We start from the raw sequence: 13011 nt of genomic DNA, 5'->3' as shown, positions 1-13011 counted from the left end.
CGTTTAGTGCAAGATAAAGTCCGATAAATGATAGCTTGAAGGTCTCCAATGATGTAGATGATAGGTCAGGACGACTCTCTTGTTGGCATTAGGATAGTTCAAGTTGCCTGATAACAGCTGGGAAGAAACTGTCCCTGAATCTGGTGTGTGTTTGCAAACTTCTGTACCTCGTGCCTGATGGTAGAGGGGGGAGTGAATGGGGTGCGACTCATCCTTGGTTATGCTGGTGGCCTTGCGAGGCAGCGTTGTATAGATGCAGTCAATGGAAGGGAGGTTGGTTTGCGTGATGGTCTGGGCTGCGTCCAAAACTCTCTGCAATTCCTTGTGGTCTTGGATGGAGCTGTTCCCAAGCAAGGTGCGATGCATCCCGATAAAATGCTTTCTACGGCGTATCTGTAGAACTAGGTGAGGGTTGTTGAGAACGTGCCAAACTTTTCTTGTACAATCCTGGAAGAATGATGCGCTGTCAGAGATAGTGTTGGTCAGCCAAGACCCTCTGCTGCGGACGTCATATATATATATATATATCTCTTTTTAATGCAGGGAATTATATTCGATATGCAAGCTAGTCAAAATGGCTGCGGTAGACTGTCTGGTCAACATCACATTGCTTTTGTGATCCCACAACCGTATGAGTGTTGGCAGCCAAGTTATGACATTTACACAGTGAGCATAATTCAGTAATAATCCTATGACAAAATGGTACATATGGTGAGGACAGGTGATATAAAACAGCAAACACAGGAGATGATCACTGACTCGGCATCTGTGGAAGGAGAGGATTGGTCTTCATCGCTCAGAATATTGCGTACAGAAGTTGGGAGGTCACATTACAGTTGTATAAGTCATTGGTGAGGCCACATTTAGAGTATTGTAGGTATGTTGCAAAGCGTACCTGAAGCGTCGCGGAAAATCTGTCGCTGCGGGTGTGCGCGATTTTGGCGCCGTTTAGAGGGGGGCGGGTTTAAAACGCGATTTTCTCTAGGCTGTTCAAATCGAAGATGTTCAGCCTAGTTAATTATTAACGAAAAATCGCTGGAAGACCCCGTCGCAAAAGCTATTATTAGTTTTAAAGGCCTCGTAAAATAGTTATAGTAGTTTAAAAATCCATCTCTAAACCCGCGACCGCCAGCAACCGCAGGGTCTCATAAAACAAATAACGGAAGGTATGCTGTATATTTTTACATTAAAAAGGGCTTCTAAAGATCCCTTTATACAAAGTTTAATATTGCGAGAAGCTCATTTTGGGCCCATTATATCCCGCAGTATTTTTCTGGGCATTTGAGGGCACAAATCTACCGCAATGTGAACGTTCTAAACCAGCGCGTTCACAGGATTTAAATGGGCATTTATTTACAGCAATTGAACACTAAATTCCTTCCATTTGGTCTATAAATTAATGTAAATGAGATTTAAAATTCATGTTTTATTGTGAATTATTTGTGAATATTATTTGGACATTTAGGCTATTTAAAAATGTTAATCATTTATTAAGAAATGGATAGATGTTTAGATCTAGTAATTGAAGTCTGAAATTAGCTACAATTAGGTAACTAACTAATTATATGCTTTAATTTCAGGTCATCCAAGTAAGATTATTTTATATTTGTTTCAGAATGCTTCAATCTATGATAACTGAAAATTTCATTCAGTTCTCTTAATTTTTAAGAAAGTTATGGGCTTTTGACTGTTCACGATCACAGCTTTTTTGTTATGTCCATAGAAAATCAATAGGGAACAAGATGCTCATTTCCCAGTATGAAAATGGCCATAACTTTTTAAATACTTGAGATATGAAAGTGAATTAGGTGTCAAATTAAACTTATTTTTATGCTTTATCTGATGGGATAAATTGCAGACTTGATTTTTAAAATCTCAAAATTTTGTAACATTGCTATGTATTGTGTTCAGTTTTGGTCACCCTGTTGTAGGATAGATGTTGTTAAGCTGGAAGGGTGCAGAAAAAGATTCATGAGCATGTTGCTAGGACTCGAGGGCCTGAGCTACAGGGAGAAGTTGGGCAGGCTAGGGCTTTATTCTTTGGAATTTATTGTCATTGTCTCAATTAGAGACAACGAAATGAATTTCCCTTTACAGTCAATATCATAAAAATAAATAAATAATAAATAATAAAACATATTAAAAATAAAATAGAATTTAAAAAAAAGCACAAACACAGAAAGTTGGTGAGGAAGGCACCATAGTCCAGCCAGCCTCCCCTCCGATCTTCCCAGATGTTCACCCGTGGTCGGGGCCTTCCGAGCACCCACAGTCGCCACCCCGGGCGGCCCGATGCTCAGGCCCTCTCGTCGGAACGCCGACGCCGAACCCCGACGGTGAAAATCCTCCTCAGCGGCCCGGACCTCCCGATCAGCCGCCTCCCATCGGAATCCGCAGCTCCCGAGTCCGCAGGCCGAGCCGGGCAGAGTCGCAGGACCCCACGATGTTTGTCAGCGCCGCCCGCGTTGGGAGCTCCGCGAACCACAGCTCCAGGGTGTCGGTGCCGTAGGCCCAGCACTCCGGGCTCCAGACGGCGATCCCCGGTAAGGCATCGCCAGCCCCGCGATGTATCAGCGCTGTCCCGCCGCTGCTGGAGCTCTGGTCGGTCCAGGCAGGAAAGGCCGCGCCAATCCAGTAGGTAGGCCGCTGGGGGGGGCGAGGACGCGACTCGAATAATAGTCGCGTCCTCTCCAGGAAGTGACTGAAGGACGGTATCCCCCCTTACCGTACCCTCTTCCCCACATTAAAACATTAAAAAAAACATAAAAAACACACACTTCAACATAACAAAAAAAACGAAAAAACAAAAAGATACCCGGCTGAAGGTGGAGGCAGCTGGCACCAGCGCCACCGGAAGTACAACACCGGAATGCAGGAGGATGAGAGGTGATCTTATAGAGGTGCATAAGATCACGAGCTAAATTGATAGGATGAATGCACAGACTCTTTTACTCAGTTCCTGAGCCATTTATATTTAGGCTAGCTACTGTTGGCATATTTAATTATTTTGCCTAAATATATCTTGCAGTATTATTTTGGACACTTGGGGGCGGTCATTAGATGCACAGAGGGGCGTATATATGTATGGGCATAGTGGACAGGGGGGGGGGGGGGGGCAGACCAGGCACAGGGATGGATAGCATACAGTTTTCACCGGACCAGGGAGAACAGCTAGCTATAACTTGTATGCAGAATAAGGAAATCCTGGTACGTTCATCTCTTTGTTTGTACAACTACTTCAATAAAGAATGACTGGAAAATGTGTTCTATTTGGACTATGTAAGATCACTCCTACATACCTGTGTGGCAACGAAAAGTTGGACACTGGAAGGATTGGAAATTTGCCATTACACTCAGAGTAGGTGAATCAGGAACCACAGGACATAGATTTAAGGAGCGAGTGGAAATATTTAATAGGAACCTGAGGGGCACCTTTTTTCACACAGAAAGTGGTGGTTATATGAGCTGCCGGAGGAGGTAGTTGAGGTAGGTGCAATAACTTCATTGAGAAGCTATTTGGACAGATCGATGGTCGGCGTGGACTCGATGGGCCGAATGCTGTATCTTTAAACTAAACTAAACATATCGTTGGGTTGTTACTGGGCAACCACAATAATCGACGTGGTTCCACCTCCGTAATTCTTCCGATCATTTTTAATGGATTTAGAAGAATTAATCACCGTGTTCCCAAGGGATGGAGTGAATCGCTATTAAGGAAAAGGAGAGCAGGCTTAGACTCCTGGTAACGCAACTGTTGCATGCTCTAGAGGGCTGATTTAGATGTAATTGGTGTTGATTTATGTTCCAGCTTCCCATCAATCAGTGTGTAATATTGTGGTCAATATTTGCAGCTTACATACTGACGGGCCGGCACAATTGAGGAATGAGTGGCTTTTATGAAGAGCAGTCACAAACAAGCACAATGGAAGCAGACACCATAGAAACGTTTCAGAGATTTGATCGGGTACAAAAACAGGCAGGGTATGAGAGACATAGACTGCATGTTGGATTAGTTTCCATTGGCATTGCGTTCAGCACCAACACTGCGGGCTGAATGGCCTCTTCCTGTGCTGTCCTGGTCTATGCTTTATGTTCAAAAACTTTGGTTCACCCATTGATTAGGAAAGTTCCAAAGTTCCAAAGAATCACACCCTGTGTAGAAATAGTTTACCTCTTGTCTGTCTTTAATAATTATTCCCCATAGAAGGGCAGCACAGTGACACAGCCAGAGGCCCTGGTTCGATCCTGACCTTGGCTACTGTCTGTGTGAAGTTTGTACATTCTCCCTATGATCATGTGGGTTTTGTGAGTTTGCAAGTTAATTGGCTAGAATGTAATTGTCATTTACACGTTAATTGGCTCTAGAGGTAAAATACCTATAGTGTGTGGATGAGAAAGTGGGATAACATAGAACTAGTGTGAATGGGTGATCGATGGTCTGCATTTACTCGGTGGGCCAAATGGCCTGTTTCCATGCTGTGTCTCTAAACTAAACTAAACTAGTTTCAGAATCTTAATTTGAGATTTTATATCCTTGTTGTTGATTAGACAAGAGTCAAGTCAAAAGTATTTTATTGTCATATGTCCCAGACGGGACAATGAAATTCTTACTCGCTGAAGCACAACAGAATTTGTGAATATGTAAACATTGTATATAATGGGAAAAAAAGAAAAAGTTCAATAAATAACAAATATAGTGCACATAACAAATAATAATATAGTCTTTTTGCAGTTCAGAGCTGTTTAATAGCCTGATGGCTGTAGGGAAGAAGCTGTTCCTGAACCTGGACGTTACAGTCTTCAGGCTCCTGTACCTTCTTCCGTTTGGCAATGGTGAAATAAGTGTGTGGCCAGGATGGTGTGGGTCCTTGATGATGTTGGCAGCCTTTTTGAGGCAGCGACTACGATAGATCCCTTCGACAGTGGGGAGGTCAAAGCCGGTGATGGACTGGGCAGTGGTCACAACTTTTTGTAGTCTTTTTCGCTCCTGGACGTTCAAGTTGCCGAACCAGGCCACGATGCAACCAGTCAGAATGCTCTCTACCGTGCACCTGTAGAAGTTTTGGAGAATCCTCTTCGACATGCCGAATCTCTGTAATCTTCTCAGGAAGTGGAGTCCCTGATGTGCCTTCTTTACAATTGCATCGGTGTGCTGGGTCCAGGAAAGATCTTCTGATATATGCACGCCCAGGGATTTGATTAATATATCAAAGAAATGGTTTTTCTGTGTCTATTCCTTTCAAATTCCTTTTGATACTTTGAAATATTGTGCTTAGATTAATATTCAGTTTTCAAAACCCAAGGAATGCAGGAAGACTTTCCAAACTCACAACTCTTTCCATTTACTATCCTGTCACAGAGAGAGCCAATTGCTTTGTAATAGCTTTAGGATTGATACCATGAAAAAATTAAGCATAACATATATTAATCCAAGGATTCTATTTCTGTTTGCAGATCTTAAAAAGGACAATAGGCACCTTACCTCTTCAATTGATATGCAGTCTAAGATTTTGCACTTGATCTCAATCTTATATGGAGAGATTAACTCAGTAAATTTATAACAGTGGGGAAGCTGTTCATAAATTATAGGAGCAGAATTAAGCCATTTGGCCCATCATGTCTCTATCTTTCCCTCTCAACTCCATTCTCCTGCCTTCTCCCCATAACCCCTGACACCCGTACTAATCATGAATCTATCAATCTCCACCTTAAAAAATATCCATTGACGGCCTCCACATTCGTCTGTGGCAATGAATTCCACAGATTCACCACCCGCTGACTAAAGAAATTCCTCCGAATCTCGTTTCTAAAGGTACATCCTTTTATTTTGATGCTATGGCCTCTGGTCCTAGACACTCCCACTAGTGGAAACATCCACCCTATCCAGGCCTTTCACTATTCAGTAAGCTGCAATGAGGTCCCCCCTTGAATCAGGTGGTACGTACTTTCCAGCTTTTGTATCATATGGCTGATGGGAGAGGAGAGAAAAGGGGGTGACTGGGTGTGAGTAGTCCTTGATTATTGATTGAATTGATTGAAAGATACTGCATGGAATCAGACCCTTCGGCCCACCAAGTTCACACCAACTATCGATCGCACTAGTTCTATATTATCCCATTTTCTCACCCACTCACTACACACCAGGGGCAATTTACAGAGGACAATTAACCTGCAAACCTGCATGTCTTCCAGATGTGGGAGGAAACCGGAGCACCTGGAGGAAACTCCAAGCACAGACAGCACCCAGAGTTCAGGGTCGGACCTTGGTCTCTGATGCTGTGAGGCAGCGGCTCTACCAGGGGTGTGGAGTCGGAGCCGTCGAGTCAGAGCAATTTTACTTCGGAGTCACGTGCGTGACTACGTGAAGAGCCCGCTCAGCACGCATGCGCGGCATTGCGTTCAGCAGTGCAACAGTGGCCGCATCGGGAGTCAGGCGCTCCCGCTACGGGGTGAAAGAACGGACCGTCAGGTAAGCTCTGAGGTCGGGTTTTCTTTCACAGGGAGCCTTCTGCTTTATTTCAGGCAGAGAAGAAAGGTTCTTGGACAAACCTGTTCCCCGCTCGACTCCACGGAGGAGCATTCCATCTAGGGGGGGGGCAGCAACAAGGCGGTAGGACCGCTTACCCGGCGCTCCGCCATCCCCGACACCGTGCCGAGCCCAGCCCGCTAGCGCCTGAGCAGCGGGCTGGAAGTAAAGCTACCGAAGAAGCGTCCGGCCGGTGGCTTCCGACTTGTCGGACGGGGACGTCTCTCCACCCGCACGGGGGAGAGACAGCCGCCTGAGCCGCATGGAGCGGCTCCTGGAGCAGGAGCTTCATGAGGGGCGCTCTCGCAGGGGGAGTTCAGGCACTCCCTCCACAGTGTCTTGAGCACTGTCCATTGCTTCCTCCTTACCCGAGGGTAGCTTTGGTGACCAGGACTGGGCTGGTCAAGAAGAGGGGACGCTGGCTGAAGATGTCGGGAGTATGCAAGGGATGCAGGAACAGGTAGAGCTGCTAGGTGTGGTGGACCGCTACGTGGCAGCCCCACGTGCAGGAGGCCGTTAAAGGCCAAACCAGCGGCCAGCATTAACCACCTCTCCAACAGGCCCCTACAGGAGAGGTGGTCAATGAGGCCTTAGAAACGTATACAGCTCCAGAGAACTGTGAGTCCCTTAAAGTGCCGGCTGTAAACAGCCAAAACTGGGGGCACGTTGGGGCAAATATTCGGAACCAGGAGCTAAAACTGTAGCGGATCCTCAGGTTCCTGACGTCAGCCATCACATCGTCTGCTCGTTCCGTGGACAAATACGGAGATGACCACAACCTTCGTAAACAAATCATAAGACCTGCCATAAAATCCTAAATTTGCGGGGTTGTGCAAAACCCCAGCCACTGAGCCAGACCCACTGCTCTTTGGCAAAAACCTCACAAAGCATATGAAGGATATGGAAGAGGCCTTAAAAAACTTTCGGTCTCATGAGGGCAGGCCCCGGGACGAGCAAACCAAAAACAATAATTCCTAAGCAGCAGCACCCCATCGCGTCCATCAGTCGACGTTTACCGTATGGGACTGGTGAAAGCTCGGGGTCCGCATTCTATCACCGGAAGTCTTCTTTAGACCAGGGCCCAGAGCGGACCCCATGGAAAATGTGCCACCCCCCAACATCACCGCCACGTCAGACAACGTGCAAGACTCGTTGGACCGGCAGGAAACAGAAGAATACCCATAACCATGGAGGTAGGTGGGTCTGGGTCCTACCAGCGTATAGAAAATAGGGGCTTAATACTTACAGGGGGGAGATCACACCTGTTTAAAGAAGCACGGGAGTCTATCACGAGTGATCAGTATATACTTAATGGCATTAGTGGATACAAAATACAATTCATACTAGAAAAATTGCCACCAGTTCAACATTCACCCCAGAGGGTATTTTCCCTCTCCGTTAAAGAAACAAGAGGGACAAGCTGAACTGGTGAGACTAATTACAAAGGGTATCATGGGAAAACATGAACCCTTGGAATTCGTATCAAATATATTCACTAAACCCAAAAAAGATGGTGGATGTCGCATCATCATTGACTTAACCACTAAATATGTTTGTTAAGTATATACATTTCAAAATGGAAACGGTTGTTGCTGCCAAACAACTAATTTCCAAAGGATACTTCATGGCAAGCATTGATCTTAAAGATGTTTACTATTCAGTACCATTCACAAGGATCATCGCAGATACCTGAAATTTACCTGGATGGAGCAGCTACGGCAGTTTAAAGCGTTACCCAATAGGTTCACATCAGCCCAAGATTATTCACCAAGATACTAAAACCAGCTCTGGCAATATTAAGAAGACAAAAACATATTGTCATGGCATATCTTGATGATATCTTAATAGTAGGCAAGACCATGGAATTGACTATGTTAGCTGTATCAGCTACCAAACAGTTGTTCGAAACCCTGGGATTGTCTTACATCCAGATAAATCTAAGTTGAAGCCATCCACAATCATGGACTACTTGGGCTTCACAATTAATTCAGTCTACGTAACTGTAACATTGCCAAGAGACAAAACAGTTGAATTGGCACAATCATGCAACAATTTAATGGTCAACGAACGACCAACTATTCGACAAGTAGCAGAGTAATTGGGAAAATGGTAGCAGCATTTCCGGCTACACAATTCGGACCTTTGCACTGTCAAAACTTACAAAGAGCAAAGGTACAGGCACCAAAACGACATACAGGTCATTATGATCGTGTCATGAAGTTACCCACTGAAGCAATATCAGAACTACAGTGGTGGGCAAAAAACGTTTGGCATAGTTTTCAGCCCTATTATCATCACTAACCCTATGTTAGTTATCCAAACAGATGCCAGTGCTCAAGGCTGGGGAGCAACTAACTCCATATCCAGCACAGGTGGTAGATGGACTAACCCAGAGTCATCATTACCACTTACACTGGGCATTAATTATCTAGAGATGTTGGGTGACTTTTATGGTTTAAAAGCATATGCATCAAATATGCATCACTTGCATGTACGGTTACAAATAGATAATACTACGGTGGTGGCCTATATTAACCATATGGGCGGCATAAAATCGGTATCATGCGACAAGTTGGTCAACACAATTTGGCAATGGTGTGTCAAAAGACATATTTGGCTATCAGCAACTTACATGCCAGGTAAGCTAAATACAGTGGCAGACACCAGGTCACGAAAATTTAATGACAACATCGAATGGATGTTAAACCCCAAAAAATTTGCAAAAGTTATCAAGCAATATGGCATGCCAGATATCGATTTATTTGCATCACGGCTAAATCATCAGGTACCTATGTATGTCGCTTGGGAACCAGACCCTGAGGCAGCAGCGGTAGATGCGTTCGCGCTGGATTGGGGAAATTCTTTTTCCATGCATTTCCTCCCTTCTGCCTCATCAGTCGGGGACTACGCACAATACAAATGGACTCTGCTTCAGGTATTTTGATAGCACCCGACTGGCCTATGCAGCCATGGTTCCCAATACTCCATGACATGGTTGTTGAAACTCCAATGGTATTCCCCAGTGACCCAGAGTTATTAACACCCAGTGTCGGGCACAAGCCACCCGTGCCATGAAAAAATCAAACTCCTGGTTTGCAGATTCTGCACAAACCACTTCTGGGACTGGGATTATCAGAACAAACCATCGACACCATGTCAGCATCCCTCCGGACATCCACTAAAAACAGCACTTGTCCAGCATCAAAAAATGGGAGAAGTACTGCTTGGATACAGGGACCACCTACTCAACCGCTACAGTTACCAACGTACTGGAATTCCTGGCGAACCTTCACCACGATGAAGGACTCAGCTACAGAGCCATCAACACAGCTAGAAGTGCCCTGTCTGTCTATTTAAAACCAGCTCCAGGACAACAGGCCATGGGGTCCCACCCGCTGGTGGTCAATCTAATGAAGGGTATTTACAACTCTAAACCCCTAGACCAAGGTACACCCATATATGGGATGTCAGTGTGGTCCTGACATACCTCAGGGGATGGCCACCAGCCAGACCCCTCAACCTGGAACAATCTATGCTCAAAACACTCATGTTGATGGCACTTGTATCTGCACAGAGGGTCCAGTCACTACACCTATTGCGACTGGACAGCATGCTCACAGCTCCAGACCAGATCTCTGTCGTTATCCAGGGACTGATCAAACAGAGCAGACCAGGAACACCTAAGCCAGTCGTGGAATACCGGGCTTACCCGCCAGAACCACGGTTATGTGCCATGACCCTATTATCCTACATAGACACAACCAAAATATTCGAGGGAGATGAAAAGCCTTGTGGGTCAGTCATAAAAAACCTTATGGTCGGGTGACGAGCCAAACCATTTCGAGATGGCTCAAGCAGGTGCTAAAAGCTGCTGGGATAAACACTAACATGTACAAATTTCACTCCACCAGGGCAGCATCCACGTCGACTGCCAAAAGAATGGACGTGCCTGTAGACCACATCCTGGCTACAGCAGGATGGTCGGGGGAAAGACCGTTCAGAAATTTTATAATAAGCCGTTGGCAAAACCTGCTTTATTTGCAGAATTTTTTTTACAGACTGCAAATATTTAATTTAAGCCCAGGGGAGCAATTTAATTTCTTTGTTGTTATTGTTAAAAAATACCATTGTGTTTTACTACAAACAGATTCATTGGTTGATTAATTAATTAATTAATTAATAATTAATTAATAAATACTTTATTGATCCCCTCAGGGAAATTCAGATGTCCAGAAGCTCCCAATCAACAAACCCACAGATTCAAAACGAACGCAGACAGAAAATACATAAAATACAATGTGGACACTACCTGAGAGCAATAAATACTTAAAAAGACCAATAATTAACAGTTAAAAATTAATAATTGCAAAATGCATCCCCCTACAGCCTAGCGGTCCGAATTATAAAATCTAATGGCTGCAGGGGTGAAGGATCTCCTGAACCGCTCCGTTCTACAGGGCAGGGAGAGGAGCCGGTTGTTGTTCCGAGTGCTCTTTTGACTCTCCAGAATTATATGGAGGGGATGCCCGGGGATTACGATAACACACTTCCTCCCTCAAGGACTTCGGCAGTGAGTGAAGTAATAACTGTTACACGGTTTGAAATCACTGAGCTTTGAAGTCTTCACGTAGTCACTCACGTGACTCCGAAGTAAAATAGTAAGATTAAACGAGAACTTACCAGTTTGAAGTTTGATCTGTATTTTATGAGGAGTTACGATGAGGGATTTCGTGCCCTCCGCTCCCACCCTCAATAATATGGGTCAAACTGATAACTGATGTCTCCTTTTCTTTACTATGTTTATTTCAATAACTGTGTCTATCTGTGATTCCACACCGCTGCTTTGAAGTATGCCGCGCATGCATGCTGAGCGGGCTCTTCACGTAATCCCTCATCGTAACTCCTCATAAAATACAGATCAAACTTCAAACTGGTAAGTTCTCGTTCAATCTTACTATTTTGATGCAGCTGGAGTCAGAGTCATGTAATTCTTATGAAATGCCATCTTGTGCAATGTTGTCATAGCAGATTTAGAATTATTACTCCTAGGGGTCAGAGTCAGAGTCAGAGTCGGATACACAAGAAATCAAGGAGTCGGAGTCGGGTCCTTGATTTATTTTGTATCCGACTCTGACTCTGACTGATCCCTAGGAGTAATAATTCTAAATCTGCTATGACAACATTACACAGGATGGCATTTCATAAGAATTACATGAATCATCAGGCTATCTTTTAAACCCTTGTCCTTAAAGTTTTGAGTCTAATGGTTGTCGGAGTCGGGTGTTTTGGGTATCGACTCCACAGCCCTGGGCTCTACCCGCTGCGTCACTGTGCCGCCAATTATGTTGGCTGATTTCTCGAGATAGCGTGAAGTATAGATGGAGTCGATGATGGGAAAGGAAGCTTGTTTGATGGACTGTGTTTTGTGCTAGTTCGTGTTGGGTAGAAGGGAATGTCTGAAGAAGGGTCTCGACCGGAAACGTCACCCGCTGAGTATTTCCAGCATTTTTATCTACCTTTGTGTGGAAGAAAGATGTTTTTCCTCAAAATGTCAGCATCTGTTGTTTCTTGTGTCTCCACATTATTACTGAGGTACCGGTAGTTAACGAAACCATGGAAATGGAGGTGAGAACATGCTGGTTTGCATGTCCTCAAGCATTTGCCCGAGAGATGCCCTCTGATCTTTGAACTATAGATGCCCTCTAGTTTCAAGGTGACATTTCCTCCTTGGAGAAACAATTGTGACAATTTATCCTATCTAAGAGCGGCACAGTTGGGCAGAGATGCTGCTGCCTCACAACGCATGGAGACTCAGGTTTGGTCCTGACTACTGGTGCTGTCTGAACGGAGTTTTTGCATTCTCAACATGACCTTGTGGATTTTCTCCGGGTGCTCTGGTTTCTTCCCATACTCCAAAGACTTCCTTGTTTGTAGATTATTTGGCTTTGGTAAAATTGTAAATTGTAACTAATGTGTCGGATAGTGCTAGTGTACGGATGTTCACTGGTCAGTGCGGACACAGTGGGCTGAATGGCCTGTTTCCACACTCTATCTCTAAACTAAACTAAATTAAACGAAACTAAATTAAAGATGCCCTCTGGTATTTGAACTAAAGATGCCTTCTAGTAATTGACATTTCCAGCCTGGAGAAAAAGGTTCTGACAATTTATCCTATCTGTGACTCTCATGATTTTATATACTTATATCAGCTCACCCCTCAACATCTGATGTTCCGGAGAAAACAATCCATGTTTATCTAACCACTCCTCATAGGTAATATACACTAATCCAGGCAGCATTCTGGTCAATGTCTTCTGCACCCTCTCTAAAGCTTCCACATCCTGTAATGGGGCGACCAGAACTATACCCAATCTAATTGTAGACACAAGAGCCTGTACAATGCAAGAATCAGGAGCAAGGAATGAACTGCTGTTGGAACGCAGTGGGTTAGGCAGCATCTGTGGAGAGAAATGGACAGTCAAAGT

The 13011-nt window shown here is 44.6% G+C and overlaps 1 long non-coding RNA gene across 1 annotated transcript; it reads right to left on the bottom strand.

Annotated features, from left to right (window-relative positions):
• Nucleotides 1-308: 308 nt before the first annotated feature.
• On the bottom strand, nt 309-12469 carry LOC116984111. The gene is made up of 3 exons (XR_004414886.1): nt 12438-12469; nt 9639-9640; nt 309-431 (listed from the first exon to the last, which is right to left on the bottom strand). It is a non-coding gene; the product is annotated as an uncharacterized LOC116984111 (long non-coding RNA).
• Nucleotides 12470-13011: the final 542 nt, after the last annotated feature.

This window comes from Amblyraja radiata, chromosome 2, assembly GCF_010909765.2.
Source record: "Amblyraja radiata isolate CabotCenter1 chromosome 2, sAmbRad1.1.pri, whole genome shotgun sequence".
Lineage (NCBI taxonomy): Eukaryota > Metazoa > Chordata > Chondrichthyes > Rajiformes > Rajidae > Amblyraja > Amblyraja radiata.
The sequence above is the reverse complement of the archived record's forward strand: the minus strand, read 5'-3'. Positions and strand labels throughout refer to the sequence as shown.